Source organism: Furipterus horrens, unplaced genomic scaffold (genome assembly GCF_987537825.1).
Source record: "Furipterus horrens unplaced genomic scaffold, mFurHor1.1.pri manual_scaffold_5, whole genome shotgun sequence".
In the NCBI taxonomy this organism is placed as follows: domain Eukaryota; kingdom Metazoa; phylum Chordata; class Mammalia; order Chiroptera; family Furipteridae; genus Furipterus; species Furipterus horrens.
This window is the reverse complement of record NW_028327175.1, coordinates 34,565,043-34,585,179: the sequence shown is the minus strand read 5'-3', so window position 1 is coordinate 34,585,179 and position 20,137 is coordinate 34,565,043. Positions and strand designations below refer to the sequence as shown.

The 20,137-nt window shown below is 44.3% G+C and overlaps 1 long non-coding RNA gene across 1 annotated transcript; it reads right to left on the bottom strand.

The window, feature by feature from the left end:
- Nucleotides 1–12,156: 12,156 nt before the first annotated feature.
- On the bottom strand, nt 12,157–19,456 carry LOC150008363 (uncharacterized). The gene is made up of 3 exons (XR_016511301.1): nt 19,330–19,456; nt 15,936–16,000; nt 12,157–12,545 (listed from the first exon to the last, which is right to left on the bottom strand). It is a non-coding gene; the product is annotated as an uncharacterized LOC150008363 (long non-coding RNA).
- Between the last annotated feature and the right edge of the window lie 681 nt (nt 19,457–20,137).

The following is a 20,137-nucleotide window of genomic DNA, read 5'->3' as shown; positions in this document are numbered from 1 at the left end:
CCCTTGCTCCCCTGTCCTTCAGGCTCACTGCCCTAGGCCTGCACTTCTCTGTACTTGTCATAGGCTCTGCCTCCAAGGGATCTGAGCTGGGGACATTTATGACAGACCAGCATTCCCTCTTCTCTCCCTGCAGCTGAGTAAATGGTATGAAGGAAGCTGGCCTCTCTCCCTGATTGTAGGCATCTCTGTGTGCGGTGATGGCCTTAGTGGGAGCTCCCTGTTCACCCTCTCCCTGCCTGCCTGCTCAGCATGGAGGCTGGGCATGCTGTGTGCTCCTGAGGTGTCGGCAAGACCTGAAGGGTAGATACCCCCTTGTCCCAAACTGCCTCAGCATTGGCCTCTCTGAGCCAGTTCCAGATCCTCCTCTCAGTGCAGTTTCCTTGGCCCCACCCAGTGGGTAGAGAGAAGAGGCCCCTCTGTGATAGGCTAGGCACAGTCACCTTAAACAATCTCTGAGGTCAGAGACATTATTCTGACTTTGCTCATGAGGGAGTGGAGGTCCCCTGGGGGTTAAGGTCACCAGCCCCACAGCTCCTGATGGTTTGGGGCCTCACGGGGGCTCAAGCCTATACCAATGGGAGTGGGAGGCGGCCACAGAGGCCTGGGGTCCAAACTCACCTGGCAGTGCTCGGGCAGAGGTGGAAGGTAGGGAGGTTTCAGACTGTGATTGCAGGAGAAGGCTGCTCTCCACTGAATTATTGAAAAGACAAGATGTACTTGAGAGGGTTAAAAATGCCAGAAGCCACCTGCGCTGGGACTGCATTTGCCAGGTGTGAAAGGCTCTTTGGTAATACCACTCCCATTTCTAGATATGAAGACAATGGTTAACAAAACACAATGATAGAGCCCTCACACCCATCCCATTGTACCTATAGTACTTTTGTGACACTGATGGGCCTTCAGGGACTAGGTCTCAGGTGCCCCTAACGCAGACAACAGCTGTGACCCCTCCTGCAAGCTGGTGTAAACAATAATTTTTAGAAGAGTCAATTTAAAATAGAGCAAGAGCTGCCATCCCAGAGGAACTTCCTTGAATGTCTCATACCTCAAACCCTGGAATGTTAAAAACAGGGCAAAATAACATTTGAACTGGGCCTAGGGCAACATTGCGTCCCAACTATCTGTTTGCAAAGATAACAAGAAAGCAGATATTACGACTAAGAGACTGAAGATTAAAAACAATGTTTAGAATTAGTGATACTATGTTGTCTGCATCAATAATGATGACTGCTGCTGATAAAATTGTTCCCTTTCCCTTTCTCATGAATACCCCTTACCTTTGTCTACCAGTCAGAACAGTATTTGGGCCTCTGCTCTCCTCACTGATCTCAATAAATGCTTGTGGCCTCTCACTTTGAAAAGCCTTTTACTTGCCCTCCCGGGCAGCCCCCAGCCTCCGGCATGGTGATGTAACTAAAAGCAGGTCTGTCTGCCTGCCGCTACCAAAGCCAATACTCAAGAGGCAGGTGCTGATGTAAAGGAAGGTGGATTATTCAGATGCTGTCCATCTGCAAGATGGGGAACTCATGTCACAAAGCCCATCACCTGGTAAGATGGGGGAGTCACTTCTCAAAGCCCATCTCAATGGAGGCACAGGTGTTTATAAGGAGGGAAGGGGAATAGAACAGAACAAAGAGAGCAAGGAAGGGGGTTAAAAAGTTCTCTATGTGCAGATGAGCAGAGTCCATTCTGATAAGGCGAGTGATGGTCCACCATGCGTCATCCTGGTTTAGTCATCCTGGCTCCATTTTTGAAGGTCAGAAATCTCCCAGAGCTGGGATGCCTGCCTGAAGGTTTGAGTCTGTATCTTTTGAAGTTAGTTCTAGGATTCTTACACGAATATGTTGTTCATCTACAAGCTACATATTTGTCAGAAATAGTACTTACAGAAACAATATTAAAAGAATGGTGGGGTGAGTTACAATTTCCCACCGTTACAATTTTCCACTGTTACAGTGAGGGTCCCAGGCAGCATGAGAAATGGCCACACCTGTGGTACTGCTCTCTGGGCCACTGTAACAGGTTTCACTTTGTTCGTGATGGTTTAGCCCGTGTAATTTGTGACCTGAGGCTCAGCCTTCTGAGGACCCAGCCCTGGAGCTGTCATTGCTGAGGAAATGTTGGAATGTCAGCCCCTCCCTTGGGACCAGGGTGTGGTGACCATGCTGGGGCTCCAGGACCATGGACAAGCTCATATTCCTGAATCTCCACAGGTTCTTCTGCATGTCCTCCTGCTGCCAGCACTGAGGACAGCCTCTTTGCTAAGGCCCTAGGACTGCATTGGCTAGACAAGAGCTCTAGGGTGAGCTCTCATGGCCAGGTGGATCCAGCATGCTTACGGTTGGGAACGAGGGGCAGTTCCTCCCATGACGGTCCAGGAGAGCAGCCACGGGCCCCTGCAGTAACTCCAGCCTTGGAGAAGGGCCTGCTTCTCTTGGTGGAAAACTGCCCACACCTCGGAACCCCACGGCCACACCTGCCTGAGGCTCACTAGGAGATTGTACACATACCCACACCCACACTCACACGCATGCGCACGCCCACACCCACACATGCACATGCACACACACTCACACATGCACACAAGAACTTCAACCTTCAAATGTCTACATGTAGTTGTCTTCCTCTAGTGAAATATCACGTGTCCTCGCTGGCACCTTCGTGGTGAAGGAAAAGCCGGTGACAATGAAACAAGAGTAGATGCACAGCTCACTGCCATGAGGATCACACTCATACGCCTGCACACATGACAGAAACCTCACTTTCCATTCTGTCAGAAGGCAGTCAGGTGGGCAGCTGTGAGTCCCTAAGCTCTTTGGTCCCTCTGGCGTGTTGGTGCAGGTGCACCGCTGTGTGTGTCCAGTGACACCCCACCTTTTCCAGAGAGCCAATGGGAGAAGACAGGGCTCCATCCTCAGGAGTCCACGGCTCCCTCCAGATGTGCACTGGGTGAGAGGACACTGCTTCTTCAGCTGTTTCAAGCCAGTATTCCCTTTGGGTTGGGTAGCACTTGCTGATTTGCATCCAAACCCTGTTTTTATGACTCAGATTGGGGTAAGAGGAGCGCTGGTTCCTACCAAGATGGCAGTGAGCCAGGTTCAGGCAGCTCTGGGCCCAGATCTCCTGGAGCAAGGGCTCCAGAGAATGACAAAAACCCCAACATCTGTACTATACCCAACAAAGATGGTGGACTGTGAGAAGCCCCAGGGAGCAGACAGGGCTCAGCAGCTGTGGCACTGATGCACACAGGGGTCCCTATCATCGGAGGAGACTGCTGGATTGATGGAGGGGCTGTTGGATGGGGCCAACCGAGGGAGGGACCCCACTGTTTCTAGTTTAGTGCTGTTTCCTTCTCTCTCAGCTTCCAGTTCTTTTAAAGCAAGATTCCCTGATGTCCTCATGTCCACCTCAGTGCCTGGCACACAGTAGGCACTCAATAAACTGATGGATGAACAGTAAGGAAAGAGGAGCAGAAGGGAGATTCAGGGCCTTGCTGAGTTCTCCCAGCCACAGCTGGCACAGTGTGGGCTTGGCCTGGCCAGGTGGCCCGCTGCTCACACTCCTTCCCTCAGGAGCTGAGGGGCAGGTGAGGGCTGGGCCTGACCCACCTGGCCAGGGGATGTCACTGGTTCTTGTGCCCAGGCCACGGATGATGTGACCATGAGTATACATCCAATTTCCTCAAAGACACAGAGAAGCTTGTGACTCTGTGGGTTGACTCAATGAGGTTTCTAGGAGAAAAAATGTTCTAATGAACACAGGAAAGAAACACTGGTCTACACTGTATCAAAGGAATGTTTGTTGAGAGACAGTGTCTGGGTTACAGTGATGTCAAAACCTCCTGTCAACTCAGTCCCCCACTGTTGAGCCCTATGCAGACAAAACATGTGGGCAAGTGACTCAATTTTTGCCCTAATTGACTTAATGTATTGGTGTCATGGAGACGCAGATGAGGAATAACTTCCTGACAGGAGCTTAAACATAAGAACAGATTTCCAAGAAAGACTGCATTATTCTCCTCTCTGGAGGCTCATGGGAAGGTGTTTGGTTCAATTCTGGGCAGAGAAAGACTTGGGAAGACGTCATGAGGGCCTTTGAAGTTGGATGACTTTGACCCTTCTGGGCCACCAGAGTCACTGAAAGAAAGGCTTCAGTGCTCACATTTATACACACATTTTAAGTGATCTTTGTGTGCTTTCCAAAGTAGCAGCGAGTTGTAAAACAAGGCATGCAGTCTCATGATGGAGCCCATTGTTAATTCTTAAATAGTTCTAAATGATGCATGCTTAAGATTAATCTTCATGCATTTAGCACAGAGCTCATGAACGCTCCTCTTCTTAACACTAACTTTTAGTTAACACTCATTTTGTTCGCAAAGCCCTGAGCTGAATGAAGTTAACTAGAAAATGCCCAAAGTGGAGAAGTTGGTTGCTTTTAAAAGTAATGTTTAATTAAAGCACAAGTTTAAACACCATTTTGCTAAACTTTGGGATGTGTCTCAAGATTTAGCCCTGTCTGCTTGTTCCGTGAAGCACTCTCTCTTTACAATATTAGAAGCAGTTAAATTTTTTTCTGGGATGCGCAGGCTACACACGTGACTGCGTCTCAGTGTCGCGAGGAAAGGGCAGGGAGCAAGCGCACACCCTTGGTCCAGAGGGTTTCGCAAGCCTTCCCACAAGATTAAATGCTGGGCCGCTGGGAGGATTTCAGATCTGAACTGGAAACATATTTGTTTTTTCTGCTTTGATGAGTTTCTGCTGTTTTGCAGGGCTTTGAAGTGTACTCATTGACATTAAACTGCATTAATTATTTTTTAATTTATACTTTTGTGCACAATCTTAAGGCTTTGCAAAGGGCCTAACATGTGCATAGATTTAAATAATTCAAAGGAACAGATCCCACAGTTACTTCTAATTGGCAGCAGAACGTGGCCTCCAGTTTATTACAAACTTACATGCTCTGGTTTAGAGCTAATCTCAACTTCCCCTTGAAGTTGGAATTCAAAACCTCACTCGTGGCTTGACATGGTATTATCCGAGGAGAATGTTTGTTTCATAATTTGAAACAAGAACCTGGATCTTTTATGAGGCCCAATATTATTTCCATATGAGGAACAGAGCTGGAAAGAAAGTGCTTAGAATGGAGCAGTGAGTCTGGACGGTTCCCCTGGGGCCCTGCTGGGAGCCATGACAACACTCTATTTATGTGTTCTCTTCAGCTGAGGTCCCGCCATGGGCGTGTGCAGAGCACACCTTCACCCTGGGTCCCTGTTGGGTGGCAACTCCCACAGGCCTGGCTAGAGGGGAGCTTCGGTCGCCATTTACTGTCTGTCCCAGCAGATGCCTCCTATGCCTACATGGAACAACCAGGGCTCCTTCACTTAGTTGTTCATCTCTTCTTTCTTTCTTTCTTCGTTCCCTTTACCAGAAATTTCTGGAGCACATGCTATGGGAGGGGTGTCTTCCAGGCTCTGGGGTCCAACAGTGAGATAAAGAGGACCTGTCGTCTCAGGGGGCGTGGTAAGCACACAGATGATCGCAATGGCAGAGGCCCACATGCATGCAGAGAAGGGAAGCAGGGGCTACTGCTTTATGTAAAGCCCAAGGGGGAGTGACCCGCAGCAGATCCCAGGACAGAACCTGAGATACAGGAGCATACTGGGATGTGGTCCCAGAAAGCAGAGGTGGTCTGTATTGCCCCAACAGTGGACAGGAGAACAGAGATGTTCTCTACTCACCTCTGTCCTGGGGGCACTAAACTCCCACACTGTGGGGCCACCCTGTCCTGGGGCCTGGGATAAAGCCATCTGGTGAAGAGTGGGAAGCTGTGAGTGTCTTCTCACATCCAGTGTCCACCCAGTGACCAGTGAAAGCCAGGGCCCAGGGTGGGGCTGATAGTGCAGCCTCTGAGCAGGAACCTGAAGGGACTGAGAAACTGAGCCTGTGGACATCTTGGTCAGAGAACTCCCTGTCGTTGGGGACAGGGACTGAGCTGCTTGAGTCCAGTGTGCTGGAGGAAGCCAAGGTGGGGTAGGTGATGATGCAGGACTGCAGGCAATTTGAGGCCCCCTGCTCCTACTGGGGAGGTGGGGAGGATGGGGGTTTGGTTATGGGGTGACTGAGCCTTGCCTTCAGTTTGAAAGGTGCCTTTGGTAATCCGTGGAAGATGTACCATGCAGGGCATGAGTTTAAAACCAGCCAGAAGGCTGAGGTCAGCTCTTGGGGAGCTAGTGAGACCTGGATGGGTGGGGTGAGGGTGAGCCATGAAGGTTTGAAGGCAGAGCTGAGAACATCTGCTGATAGGTTAGGCTGAGGTGAGGGGAAGGCCAAGATACATCCCCTGCAGGAGGCAACTGCTGGCTCCTGAAGGAAGGAGCCATGGAGGGACATGTGTAGTGAACATGATGGAGGGGCACCTAGCAGATGTCATGGGAGTGGTTGGAAATTCAATCTGGGGTCCCATGGAGAGAAGCCAAGGGTGTCAGTGTGAGGGACATGTGGCCCATGAGCCACAATGATGATACCTCTCTCCAGACCCACACTCATGCCACCCAAGTGCAGAGTCCTGGGCATGTGGACACTCTGAGGCTGGGGTCAAGGATGGGAGGAACCAATGGGGAGGGGAAGAACCAGGTCAGTGAGGTGAGGAGACTGAGAAGAAGGGATGTCTAGCACACTCAGATGTGTGAGGCCTCAGCAGGACGTGTCACCCCACTGAGATTTTCAGTGACTACCGATGTATTTGGACATATCCTGTCAACTCTTACACATTTCTTTGCTCTGTCTTTCCTGTTTTCTTTTTCTCATTTTTTACCTTTATTTAAATTGATAACAAATATTCTCCCTGACCAGATTAGGGTCTTAGTGGTCTCTTACAGCATTCAGTCTCAACCTTCTGGTCCCTCGTTAAAAAAAGAAAAAATAGTGAATTTACTGGGGGGACATTTCTTAATAAAATTATATAGGTTCAGGTATACAATTCTATTGTGTGTTGACCACCCCAAGTCAAGTCTTCTTCCACTGTCATTTAGCTCCTTTACCCTCTTCTACCTCCCTCCACCCTCTTTTCTCTCTGGTAATCACCATATTGTCATATATAACTTGCTTTCTTCTTTGCTTAATCCCTTCCTCTTTGCATCCAGCCCTCCAATGCTCCCTCCCTTCTGACAGCTGTCAGTCTGTTCTCTGTATCTAGGAGTCGGTTTCTATTTTGTTTGATAGTTTATTTTGGTCATTACATTCCACAGATAAATGAAATCATATGGTACTTGTCTTTCTCTGGCTGGCTTATTTCACTTAGCATAATACTCTCCAGGTCCATCCATGCTGACGCAAAAGGTAAGAGGTTTGCTTCTTCTTTGTCCACCCATCTACTGATGGGCACTTGGGCTACTTCCAAATCTTGGCTATTATAAATAATGCTGCAATGAACAAGGAGGTGCATATATTCTTTCAAATCAGTGTTTTGCATTTCTTTGCATATATTCCCAGAAGTGGAATCATTGGGTCATAAGGCAATTCCATTTTTAATTTTTGGCGGAAACTCCATACTGTTTTCCATAGTTGCTGCATTCCCAACAATGGTACATGAGGGTTCTCTCTTCTCTACCCCCTCGCCAGCACTTGTTGTTTGCTGGCTTACTGATGATAGCCACTCTGGCAGTTGCGAGGTGGTATCTCATTCTAGTTTTAATTTACATTTCTCTGATGACTAGTGACAGTAAGCATCTTTTCATATGTCTGTTGGCCATCCATATGTCCTTTTTTGAGAAGTGTCTATTCAGGTCCTTTGCCAATTATTAATTGGATTGTTTGCTTTTGGTGTTGAGTTGTATATATTCTTTATAAATTTTGGATATTAAACTTTATCAGATTTATCATTGGCAAATGTTTTTTCCTTTTAGGGGATTGTCTTTTCATTTTGTCGATGGTTTCCTTTGCTGTGCAAAACCTTTCTAACTTGATGTAGTCCCATTTGATTATTTTTTCTTTTGTTTCTCTTACCCAAGGAGACATATCAGAAAAAATACTTTTACAAGGTATTTCTGAGATTTTACTGCTTGTGTTTTCTAAGATTTTTATCATTTCAAGTCTTAGATTTAAGCCTTTAATCCATTTTGAGTTTATTCTTATATATGATATAAGTGGTCTTATTTCTTTTTGTCATTGTTGATATTATTGAAAGTTTTAGTCCTGAAATTCGTGTTTATGTTTCCTTTCTTTGGTCTTAGCTTTTTCATAAGCCAACAACAAACTTTGTAAAGGAATAGCTTTAATCTTTCTTTTTTCTCCTCATATCTCTTTCAGCTTTCTCTGGGTTTGTTTCTCTTTTTATTTTGAGGTTTCCTCCAAAAATATTTTCATTATGAGTTCTGTTAGCATATTTTTAAAATCTTATGAGAATATTTTTATTATGCCCTCAAAATTGTTTGTTCTTACAACTATTATATTTTATACCTACTATATCTGTTGTTTTTTCAAAATATTATTTTTTAAATATTGCTAACTTCTTCCCTTATATTTTAAAGGATATTTGTAACACTTATTTTAAATTGTCTGTCTTAATACTTCTGCTTCAAATGTTATAAGCTTGGAGTTTTTCTTTTGTGATTTTTAAATTTCTTGGGTGTTTATTTTCCTTGACTCAGAGCTCACCTTCCTCTATAAGTGAGTTAAAAGCCTCTGAAAGAAAACACATCATCCAAAACCTCTATTTCTATGCATGACATCCAAAATGCACTCACAATTTCTAGCTATACCAAGGACCAAATGGCCAAAAACAAAGAGTAAAAAGACAATATAAACAGAATCAAATGTGATCAAATATTGGGTTTACCAAGTACATATTTTAAATTAACTTTGTTTATATATATACAGAACTGTAACAAGACAGACAGTTTCACAGGACAACTAAAATATTTTTATTTTTGAAAATCAAATGAAAATACTGGAACTAAAATCTACTTTTAACTGAAATTAAGTACTTAACGATGAATTCAGCAGTGGGTTGGACAGCATAATTAAGGTCCATAAAATGGAAGATGGGTCAGTAGAGAATATCAAGAACAAAGAAACAAAAGTTAGAAGGATTAAATAGAACAAAGAGCATAAAATATATGCAATGAAAAGACATAACATGCATGGATCAGGGTCCCAGAAGGAGAGGGGAGAGAATAAGGGAGAAGAAATATTTGAAGAAATGCTGGTCAAGAAATTTCCAAACCAGTGTTAAAAAGTAAAAAATATTTGGTGCATTGAAAAAAATGAAAGATGTCAAACCATATATTTATGAAGCTCTGAAAACATGAAGCAAAATGAACACAGAGAAGACAACACCAGGCACAACACAGTCAAACTGTTGGAAATAAAAAGAAAGAGGAAAATTGTAAAAGAAAACATGTTGATGGACAGCTGACTTCTCAACACAAGTTATGAAGGCTGGAAGACAATTGAATAGTGTATTTTTAAATTGTGGGAGAAACAGCTCACTTAGATTGTTACATCCAGTTAAAATACTATCAAAAAATAAACAGGAGACAGGTGAAGGGATTAAGCCAAAAAAAACAAAAAAACTCTCATAAATACAGACAACAGTATAGTGTTTACCAGAGTGAAAGGGAGGGTGGAGGGAGGTAGAAGAGGGTATAGAGGTATAAATGGTGATGGAAGAAGAGTTGACTTGGGGTAATGAACACACAATACATTATAGAGATGATGCATTATAGAATTGTACATCTGAGACATATATATATATATATATATATATATATATATATACATATATATATTTTAACCAATGTCACACCAATAAATTAAATTAAAACGTTTTAAAAAAGAAAAGAAAAAGGAAGTTGAGATATATTTAAATGAACAAAAATTGAAAAAATTTGTAAACAGTGATCTTTACTAAAATAAATAATAAAGATATTCAGGCAAAAGGGGAATTATCCCACACCCCCAAATCTTGTTGTCGTTTTTTAACCAAGAAAATAGAGGAAATTGTGGAAAACAACAGAAAAAGTCAATTTGTGGCAAAATCCAGATGACTATTGACTGAATGCAACAACAATAATCTTTTGTAGAATTTAAATATTCATAAAGTTAGGATACAGATAGTAGTAAAAAGGCTGGGATAGATAAATGGGATTAAAGGACTATAATGAGTTTGCATTGTCCAGGAGGGCTAACAGTGCCAACTCTAATATCAAGGATACATATGGACTACATAAAACTAAAAAGGTTTTGCACAGCAAAGGAAACCATCAACAAAACTAAAAGACAGCCCACTTAATGGCAAATATATCCTCCAATAATACATCTGGTAAGGGGTTAAAATCCAAAATTTATTAAGAACTCATACAGCTCAACACCAAAAACAAACTAACAATCCAATTAAAAATTGGAAAAGAACCTGAATAGACACTTCTCAAAAAAGGACATACAGATGGCCAATAGACATGTGAAAAGATGCTTAATGTTACCAGTCATCAGAGAAATGCAAATTAAAACTAGAATGAGATATCACCTCACATCTGCCAGAATGACTATCGTCAATAAGTCAACAAACAAGTGCTGGAGAGGATGTGGAGAAAAGAGAACCCTTGTGCACTGTTGTTGGGAATGCAGATTAGAACAGCCACTATGGGAAACAGTATGGAGTTTCCTCAAAAAATTTAAAAAGGAGCTGCCTTATGACCCAGCGATCCCACTTCTGGGAATATATCCAAAGAAATGCAAAACACTGATTTGAAAGAATATATGTACCCCTTTGTTCATTGCAGCATTATTTATAATAGCCAAGATTTGGAAGTAGCCCAAGTGCCCATCAGTAGATGAGTGGACAAAAAAGAAGCAAACCTCTTACCTTTTGCGTCAGCATGGATGGACCTGGAGAGTATTATGCTAAGTGAAATAAGCCAGCCAGAGAAAGACAAGTACCATATGATTTCATTTATCTGTGGAATGTAATGACCAAAATAAACTATCAAACAAAATAGCAACTGACTCCTAGATACAGAGAACAGACTGACAGCTGTCAGAAGGGAATAGAGTTAAAAGGCTGGGTGAAAAGAGAAAGCAATTAAGCAAGAAGGATAACTCATAGACACAGACAACCGTATGGGGATTACCAGAGGGAAAACTGGGGGCGTGGGGGGAGAAAGAAGCAGGTATGGGGGGGATAAATAGTAAATGAAAAGAGACTTGACTTGGGGTGGTAAACACACAAAACAACATACAGATGATGTGTTATAGTAGTGTACACCTGAAACTCATATAATTTTATTAACATATGTCACCTCTGTAAATTCAACAACATTTTTTACAAGGATGCATGGGGAAGTCATTAAAAGAATAATAAAAATCTAATATGGAGGAAATAATAAGACATATTTGATTAGTCAGAAACTGGCAGAGAAGGACTAAAAAAGGAACAGAGGAGACTACTACAAAGCAAACTGTCATGTGGCAAATTTAAACACCACCAATACAATAAAATAATGTAATCATTATTTCATCACATCATTAAATTATATAATGCTCTAATTAAAAGACAAAGATTGTCAGGTTTAATTACAAAAATAAAACAAAACATGCTTCATTTATTCAGATAACACATAAATGTAAGTACGGAAACACATAAGGGTGGGAGAAGGTATACCATGTAAACAGACAAAAATCAGTAGAAATATTGAAGATTTGAAAAGCATGGTAAACAAATTTGACCTGGTTGACATGCACAGAACCCTGAATTTAATAGATTACCACAATATACAACTTTTTCTTCAAGTGCATAAGGAACATAAACCCAAATTGATGACATGTTGGGCCAGTAAAAAGCCTCAACTGATTGTTAAATGTTGAGAACACAGGGAGAAGAGTCTACAACCACAGTGAAATCAGTAACACCAAATACATAGTAAACTGAAAGCAACAAATGAACAAACAAGATAAATAAGACAAACAAAAAAACTAGGCATTGACCCCAATATGGTTGTTACCAGAGGGAGAGGGGGGTTAGGGGGTAGCAAAGGGTAAAGAGGGTCAAATATATGGTGATGGAAGGAGATTTGACTTTGGGCGGCAAACACAAAATGCAATATACAGATGCCGTATCACAGAATGGTACCTACATAATTTTATTAATCAATGTCACCTCAACACATTTTATTTAAAAAAAGAAAAAGATACATGGGGAAATCCTGTTTGAATATAAAGTGATAAACATCTAAATAATCAATCAAAGAGGTTCCAATGGAAGTTAAGAAATACTTTGAGACTTCCAGCCAAGATGGAGGCCTAGACAGACAGGCTGGGTCTCCCTCCACAACTAAGAAGGAATACAACTACCTTAAAACTAGAGACAACCAGAAGTTCCAGAAAACCAAGCTGCATGAAAGTCCAACAAACAGATATAAAGCAGAAATACTCATCCAGACAGGTAGGAGGGGCGGAGCCTGGGTGGAGAGGACATGGAGTGGTGGCGGTGGCAGCGGCAATGGAGGCGGCAGCAGTAGCAGCAGCAGCAGCAGCAGTGGTAGTAGCAGGCTGGTGGAAAGCACAGTCACACATTTTAAAAAGTGGGGAGCATTCCCAGCTCCTCACCAGACCCCACAGCTCGCAGTCCCAGCACCAGGGAAAATCAAGCCTCATTGCTTCTGACTATGCAAACCAGTGGGAGTTGGGGCGGAGGAAGAAACTGCCAGTCTCTCAGCAGAGTCTGCTTGTTTAAAGGGCCCCCACGGTCCTAGAATGCCCACAGACCCACCCACTCTGGGAACAACAGCCAGGGCAACAGCAGGAGGGGCGCAAATCTGGGGTGGAAGTGGGAGAGATTCCTGGAAAAGGGGTGAGTGCTGAGCAAGCGGCATTGTTCCCTCTCAGACCCATCCCCCACATACAGCGCCACAACGTGGTGAAACAGGTCGCCCTGTACTGATGAATACCTAAAACTCCACCCTTTACAACATAACAGGAGTGACAGCTCTACCTAAGATACAGAGGCAAACAAACACAGGAGCCTGTCAGAATGAGGAGACAGAGAAGTATGGCCCAAAAGATGGAACGAATCAAGGTTTCAGTGCGAGAACTAAGTGATGAGGAGATAGCCAACTTAACAGATGAGGAGATAGCCAACCTAACAGATACAGAATTCAAAACACTGGTGATAAAGATGCTCACAGGCTTGCAGATATGTTTGAGTATGGCAAACTCATAAGAGAAGAAGTGAAGGCTATGCTAAGTGAAATGAAGGAAAATCCACACAAAACCAATCATGAAGGGAAGGAAACCAGGGTTCAAGTCAATGATTTGTAATATAAAGAAGAAAAAAACAGTCAACTGGTACAAAATGAGGAAACAATAATTGAAAAAAAGATTGAGAGGCTTAGGAACCTCTGGGACAACTTTAAACATGCCAACACCCAAATCATAGGGGTGCCAGAAGGAGAAAAGGAAGAGCAAGAAATTGAAAGCTTATGTGAAACAATAATGAAGGAAAACTTCCCAAATTTGGTGAAGGAAATAGACATACAAGTCCAGGAAGCACAAAGAGTCCCTAAGAAGCTAGACCCAAAGAGGACCACACCATGGCACATCATAATTAAAATGCCAAAGGTGAAAGATAAAGAGAGAATCTTATAAGCAGCAAGAGAAAATCAGAGAGTTGCCTACAAAGGAGTGCCTATAAGACTATCAGCTGATTTCTCAATAGAAACTTTGCAGGCAAGAAGGGACTGGCAAGAAATATTCAATGTGATGAAAGGCAAGGATCTACAACCAAGCTATCGTTTAGAATGGAAGGGCAGATGAAGTGTTTCCCAGACAAGGTAAAGCTAAAAGAGTTTATTATCACCAAGCCATTATTATATGAAATGTTAAAGGAACTTATTTAAGAAAAAAAAGATCAAAACTATGAACACTAAAATGACAACAAACTCACAACTATCAACAAAAGAATCTAAAAGATAAAAACAAAATCCAACTAAGCAAACCAGAGCAAGAACAGAATCATAAGCATAGGGATCATTTGGAAGGTTATCAGCTGTGAGGGGGAAGGGGGAGAAATGGGGAAATGGTGCAGGGATTAAGAAGCATAATTTGTTGGTAAAGATAGACAGGGGGAAGTTGAGAATGATATGGAAAAGGGTGAAGCCAAGGAACTTATATGCATGGCCCATGGACATGAAAGTAAGGGGGGTGGGATTGCTGGAGGAAGGGAGGTACCAGGCGGAGGGGAGCAAGGGAGAAAAAAATTGGGACAACTGTAACAACATAATCAATAAAATATACTTTAAAAAAATAAATAAAACCAAAAAAGTAAAAAAAACAACAACTTTGAATTGGATGATAATGAAAACGTAAAGTATAAAAACTTTTGTGATGTACTGACAAGAAAAGTTGTACTGAGAAGAAAATGTACAGCTTTCAATGCATATGTTAGGAAAAATGCTGAAAATCAAAGAACTAGTATTTTTTCCAGAACTTGGAAAGAAAACACAAAATTATATTATTACAGTCAATGAATTCGAAGAAAGAAAACAATTATGATAACATCAGTAATTAATGAAATAGAAAACATTACACAAGAAAAAAAAATAACAGCCAAGTGTTGTTTGCTTAAAATAGGCTAGTTAAAAGCAAAATGATAAAATCCTAGAAAGTTCGATCAAGGAACAAATGAGTTACAAATCAACAATATCAAAGGTGAGAATGAAAACTTCACTAAAGATCTCACAGCTATTAAACAATAAAAAAGTGTGCTGAATAACTTATGCCAATAATTTCTAAAATTTAGATCAATTAAACAAATTCTGAAAAACACAATAAAACAGAGGCAAGGAAAATTTTAAAGTATGAAGAGTCCTGTTAAAAACATGGACACAAATATGCTCTAAAAATTAACAAATCACAGTCAACAGAATACAAACTGCAGTGCAGCTAAGTGAGGTGTAATGCAGGTATGCAAGAATGGTAAAACATTAAAAATAAATCAATATGTCACAAGTAACCAAATAAAATAAAAAATAATCCTCTCAACAGATGCAGGTAAAAAGCTCTTAAAAATTCAACTCCCATTCATTACAACTCTAAGAAATGAAAGAAAAGCAAGTAAATTCCTTTATATAATGAACAGTTTCTACAAACATCATACAGATTGCTGAAATGTTGACAGATAACACACAGAGGGCCACGGATACCAATTTTTACCACTTATATAAACAATTTACTAGAGGCCTCTTCCAGTGCAGCAAAACAAGTAAAAGAAACCGAAAGGAGGAAATAATACTATCTTTATTGACAACATGTACAAAATATAAAGGAATCTGCAAACAACTGTTAACTGATAAATGATTTCAGCAAGACTATGATTTCTAGGCCAGGAACGAGGTCCATCCAGCATTCGACCTGGGTCTGCCAATGGTCACCCCTCACCCTGCTGACTACAACACAGATTCAGCTAACAAGTCGAGTGGCTCAGATGGCCCAGGACCCACCATGTCTGGCCCATCCGTGGGGCTGCTGCAGGGAGCGGGGCAGCAGATGGCTCCTCATAAAGTTTTGTGGCTTCTCTCGGAGAACCCAATTTTCTTTCAGGCACTTGCTTTTGACTTTCTTATTTTTCATGCAGTTATCAAAGAACTGCCAAGGCATGCCTCACTTATGACAAGTATGACAAAAGCAGTTTTCGAACTACCGTTCACTCTTCCCCCACCCCCCAAATGGCCATTTGCTGAGAAGTCATGGTTCCAGGGCCTGCACATCAAATGTCTGCTTTGTTTTCATGGGCACTGCCTTTTAAAACAGGAGCAAGTCGAAAACGTTCTGGTTTACTTGATATGTTTTCTTTTCCTTTTGACTTTGGTAAAAATCGTTTCTTATTACTGCAATCGATATTTAATAAACACTATGGTCAAAGGGAAATACCAGGCTGCTCACCGTGAGAGCTGAAGAGGCGTGAGGCAAACGGGGAGTCGAGCAGGAAAAGCATGCCAGAGCATAGTCTGTAAAAACAGTGGAGCCGGGAATGTTGTGGAATAAAGGATTCGATTGTGCCTTATTTATTTCTCTTATACTGTCTTGGCTGGTGAGTCTCGTTAAATGCTTTCCTGGAAAACAATGCATTCTTCTTTCCGCAGGCACTGTGGACACCCCCATGGCTCATAAGGAGCCCTCCCTCTGTGGAGCCTGTTGGGGCACCGTGGAGCTGACATCCCCCACCGAGTGAGGTAGACCCACAGGGCAGCCTGTTCAGGACCCCGGCACCTTTGCTCAGCGTCCCGCTCGGGGCTGGAGCAGAGGAAGCGGTGCTGGCCCTTGCTCCCCGAGAATGTGGCATTGGTGCAGGGATGGCAAAGGCAGTGAGACAGAACAGAGCTGCTCGTGACAAAGACACCATTGCAAATAAGTGGGGGCAGGGTTATCTTTTCAACAACTGAACTGAGTATCTGCATGGGAGGGAGGAATGAGCTGTGACCCACACTTCACATCAAACACAAAAATAAACTTAAAATGGATCATAGACCCTAACGGGAATGTGAAAAACATAAAACTTCTGAAAGGAAATAGGAAAATACGCTCATGACTCGGGGGCAGATTTCTCAAAGAGGACAGAGAAAGCACTAATCATAAAAGAAAAATCAGGATAAATGGGACTTTATTAAAATTAAAAACGTCTGTTCATCTGAAAGCACCACTGGCAGGAGGAGTCCAGTCCAGTCTGGGGAGATGTTAGAACTGACAGGAGACGTCCAGAGCCTGGACCAAGGAGACTTAAAATGGTCAAAGGACTGACGTGGCACGTCCCACGGGAGGACTTCTAAGTGACCATTAAGCATGTAAGAAGGTGCTCAGTAACACTAATAATCAGGGAAATGTAAATTAAAACCACAACAAGCCAACTCTGCAGATGCTGGACAGCTGGTGTGAGGAGGGCTGAGGAGGCCAGGAGTGGGGGGGAGTGCCAAGAACAGGGGCCAAGGAAGGAGGGCCAAGAACCAGGCGGGGGCTGGGGAGAGGACAGGGGTCAAACACAGTGAATCAAGGATGAGGTAATCTGCTGGGCACGTCTACCAAAGCTGGACACATGCCAATTCCTGGGCCCACGTCCACCCAAGGCTGGCACCCAGAGTAAATGTGTGAGAGGCCAATAGGCCAGCACACATGTCCCCGATGCTGCATCAACTGCAGCCCCGGGTGGAAAGGCCTGTAGGTCGGTCAGCCACAGGATGGAGAATGTCACATGAAGGAGGCAGCCTCCCCGAGTTGTGAGGTGGAAGGAGGCCAGGGTGGCTCTCTCTGGAAACTGAGGAACAGCAGGCAATAGCCCAGGTGACAGGAATGGGGATGGTGGGATGTTTGGGCCAGGCACTGACTGGGAGGGGCCTCCTGGGGTGAGGGCACGTCTGTCTGTCCTGATTTGGAAAGATGAATATGTATATACAGGGTATTGCAAAATCAGGTTTACAGTTGTAGAATATGCGAGACAATTTGTTCTTGTATCATTATTTATTAATTATTATATTACATTTCACACCAATAACTGTAAACCCACTTTTGCCCTACCCTATGTATATATATAGTTTCATCAAACTCTGCAGTTAGGAGCTGCGTGCACTTCTGGACCTGAGCTCCCTCGGTTTAAAGGATACACAAGTGCACAGTGTTTGCTGGTCCTGCTCCCAGGTGACGGCACATCCATTCCTGGGAAACCACAGGTGTGTCTGGGTGTGGCCAGTGCCGCTGGGGTGAGGGGGAGGGTTCTGGCAGGCGCCCCACCACCCCACCGGAGAGCCCTGACTCCGGTTTCTTCCCTCGGGTCAAAGTGATTGGGAAATAAAAATACAAAGTGAAAACTTTCTCAGGGAACATTTCATCAACCGCTGGTTTTCAAATGTGATGACAGCAGTGAACCTGGGCTTCCAAGGCCACCGGTAACTGCCTGCTCTGCTGGGTGCCAAAGCTCAGATGCCCTAGAGCCTCACCTGAGCCTGTGTGGGAAGGAGCATTTCACCAGGAAGATGGCTCACCCCACAAGCCAGCCATGGGGGCAGCAACCGCTGACTCTCCCTCTCTGTTTCTATCTGAGTCTGTTTCTCTGTCTCTCTCTCCCTCTCAGGCTCTGTCTCTCTGTCTCTCTGTCTCTCTGTGTTTCTGTCTCTCTCTGACTCTGAATAGCCCTCTCTCTGGGCACAGGCCCTCCTGACTCAGGTGTCCTGGGTGGTCTCTGCTGCCTCCAGGCCGAGCTGCCAGGCCAGCAAGGAGCAATACTGTGCACATGTGGATGTATGTGAGAGCCTGTGTGTGCCTGTGTGTGCAGGGTATGCATGCATATGTGGGTACATGTGTATGTGTGTGGCATGTACAGAGCAACCCCTGGCATGTCCTCCTGGTCACACTGCTTCTAGACCCCCAGGTCAGGCCACACTTCCTGGCCTCCTGGAGCCTGGAGGTGAGGGATAGACAATAGATTCCTGTTGGGAAGGAAGCCTGAAAAGCAGGGTGGACAGCTGCAGAGTGATGGTGGGTGAGGGGCCATGTTACCTGGGGGGGGGGGGGGGGGGGAAGAGCAAGAAGGCAGAGGGAAGAGCCAGTGCTAGGCCCTGAGATGAACCTTGTCCACAATGTTGGGATCATGCAGCAGTGGGAACCGGGGAGAGTCCCCGTGAGGCAGGAGGTTTGGAAGCACAGGGTACAGAGGTGAATGATTCTGGAGGCCTGAACAGGTATGAAGGTGGGATGTGCTGGGACTGTCACAGCCCAGGAGGAAGAGGTGGACCAGTCACAGGAAGGGGCATTGAGGAAGGGCCAGGGTCCTGGGCTGATGTGGAGGGAGAGGACACAGTCCCTATAGTTGAAAACCCAGGGGGGACTCCCCAAGAAGGCCTGGAAGGACGGGTGTTGCAGGCTGGTGTTTTCTTCAGCAACTTAGCTATACTTTGGACAAAACAACCCAGTGAAGAGTCTCACTGGAGATACCTCCTTCTCTCATTATGGAGGGTGGCTGGTTACCCTCTTGGAGAAATGGGACATTTTGCAGAAACTATATTAGAGCATGAAATCCTTCTAGCAGTAAATGCAAATGCCCTGGGGTCTGTCTTACCCTGTGGTCCTGAAGTCAGGAGGAGATGCAGACCCTCCACCCACCCACCACACATGGCCACAGCTCTCTTCCTATTAAATTTGGGGTCCCTGTGCTCTGCAGGCCTGGGGAATACTCTTGGTCAACCCAGAGACACCTCACTCTGTGCCCCCAAGATGAAATGTCACCTCTCTTCTTCTTCTGTCTCTCATGGTTTTCAGGTCTTTATCCAAAGTTTGCAGGGATGCTCACCAGCAATTTCCAAATGTTTTCAGTCAAGGCAGGGATGACAGGGAACCCCCATGCCAGCAGACCGGGCTCCTGGAAACCTTCACCAGCCATCCTGCCTGGCCCTTCCTCCTCTTCCACCTGCACCTACTGGTTCAGCCCATGTGCCTCACTCAGCCTCCACTCCCAATGACTGGGCTGGCTGGACTGCACCATCTCCTGCAGAGGTGGGTGAATGCAGTTAGTGTCATCATCCTGGAACAACGTGGGGTGGTTGGAAGTAAGTGTCTGGCCCCCTTCCACTATGGCCAAATAAGATATGTGTCTTTTCCTCACCCTGGCTGGTGTGGCTCAGTGAATTAATACCAGCTTGTGAACCGAAAGGTGTCTGGCTCAATTCTGTCATGGTGCATGCCTGGGTTGTGGGACAGGTCCCCAGCTGGGGGTGTGTGAAAGGCAACTGATTGATGTTTCCCCTGTACATGGATATTTCTCTTCTTCTCTTCCTCTCTCCTTTCCCCTCTCGCTGAAAATAAATAAATAAAATCTTTAAAAAAAATTTTTTTAAAGAAGTATGTCTCTTCCAGTCTGGAGAGGAGGGTTGTGGTAAGGCCTCCAGCAGCTCTTTTCTCAGGTGGGGGGACACGGGAACATAAAAGAGAAGCCCACCAGGTGCCTACTGGGCAGAGGAGCCCCGAACACCTTGGGCTCCCCCTATGTCCTCTAAGCCAAAAGTAGCCTTTTATAGAGCCTCCAAAGGGACCACCCCAGAAAGATAAGAATGATGTTTTGTTGCTGGTGTTTTGCAAGCCAACTTTCTTCTTTGTTCTGC